This window comes from Chrysemys picta, unplaced genomic scaffold (genome assembly GCF_011386835.1).
Source record: "Chrysemys picta bellii isolate R12L10 unplaced genomic scaffold, ASM1138683v2 scaf100, whole genome shotgun sequence".
Classification (NCBI taxonomy): Eukaryota; Metazoa; Chordata; order Testudines; family Emydidae; genus Chrysemys; species Chrysemys picta.
The window spans coordinates 157,501-158,946 of record NW_027052807.1 but is presented as its reverse complement, the minus strand read 5'-3'; the positions used below and the strand labels follow the sequence as shown (position 1 = coordinate 158,946).

Below are 1,446 nucleotides of genomic sequence, written 5' to 3'. Positions count from 1 at the left end.
GCCCTCTTGAACTCTCTCTTCAAAGTTCTTTTCAACTTTCCCTTACGGTACTTGTTGACTATCGGTCTCGTGCCGGTATTTAGCCTTAGATGGAGTTTACCACCAGCTTTGGGCTGCATTCCCAAGCAACCCGACTCCAAGAAGACCCGGTCCCGGCGCGCCGGGGGCCGCTACCGGCCTCACACCGTCCACGGGCTGTGCCTCGATCAGAAGGACTTGGGCCCCCGAGAGCGGCACCGGGGAGTGGGTCTTCTGTACGCCACATTTCCCGCGCCCCACCGCGGGACGGGGATTCGGCGCTGGGCTCTTCCCTGTTCACTCGCCGTTACTGAGGGAATCCTGGTTAGTTTCTTTTCCTCCGCTGACTAATATGCTTAAATTCAGCGGGTCGCCACGTCTGATCTGAGGTCGCAGTCGGATGGGGACCCGGGGGGGGGGGCACAGCGGACGCCCACCACACCCACCCCGCCGCGGAAGCGCTTCGGCCCCGGAGGAGGCCCGATCCAACCAGCTTGGGGAAGAACGGCCCAGCGGAAGAGCGACAGAGAGCACGGGCACCGGGGCAAGCGGAGGAGGGGGGCGGACAGCACCAGGAGTGCGTGCGGGGGGGCGCCGTCGGCCAGGGAGAGGGGGAAAACGACCGGCAGAGGCGGCGGGCGGAGGAGAGTGGGGAGTTCGAAACCTGGGCGCCCTCACGAACCCCTCCTCTTCTCTCCGCCGTCACGCGCGCGTGCCGCTCGCCCCCCCTTCTCTCCCTGACTTTCCGACACCCTCCCTCCTCCTGGCGAGTCTCGCCCTCACACCCCGACCCGGTCCCGGGCACCGTCGTAACCCAGGGAAGGGGAGGGGACCAGGACCCCGCGGGCAGCCGTGTCGCCACAGACAGCCGCGCGGGGCAGGCCCGTCTCCCCTCAGGACCCGGGAGCCGGCACCCGCAGCCGACCCGGTTTCCCCGACCCCCAACGCAACATCCCCCGAAAACTCCCACCCCGTCCCACCGCACGAGCGGGGCACGGGGCGGAGGCACAACGGGAGAGTGGATGGGGCGACGGGGCGCACGGGACCGGCTGCCGTGACGCCGCTCCTCCACCAACGGGACGAGCTCCCCGAAGCGGGCGCTCCGGGGCATCGGGTCTGAACTTAGGGGGACGAAGGCGTTGGGGAGAGCCACGGGCTCCCTTTCCCGAGGACGGGAAAGGGGGGCGACGGACCATCCCCGGTGCCTGCGACACCCCAGCCGCGCCTCCCACGGAGGGCGGCGGCGGGGTTGCTCGCGGCCCTCCACCGCCAGGGGTGGAGGGCCGCATCCCGCCGCCACCGCATCCGCGGGGACGATTGACCTTCAAGCGACGCTCAGACAGGCGTAGCCCCGGGAGGAACCCGGGGCCGCAAGTGCGTTCGAAGTGTCGATGATCAATGTGTCCTGCAATTCACATTAATTCTCGC

The 1,446-nt window shown here is 68.4% G+C and overlaps 1 non-coding gene across 1 annotated transcript in view; it reads right to left on the bottom strand.

The window, feature by feature from the left end:
• Window positions 1-1,347: 1,347 nt before the first annotated feature.
• Window positions 1,348-1,446, bottom strand: part of LOC135978015 (5.8S ribosomal RNA) — a 153-nt gene continuing 54 nt past the window's right edge. Inside the window, exon 1 of the ribosomal RNA XR_010595445.1 lies at window positions 1,348-1,446. This exon is cut by the window's right edge and continues 54 nt beyond it. This is a non-coding gene — a ribosomal RNA (5.8S ribosomal RNA).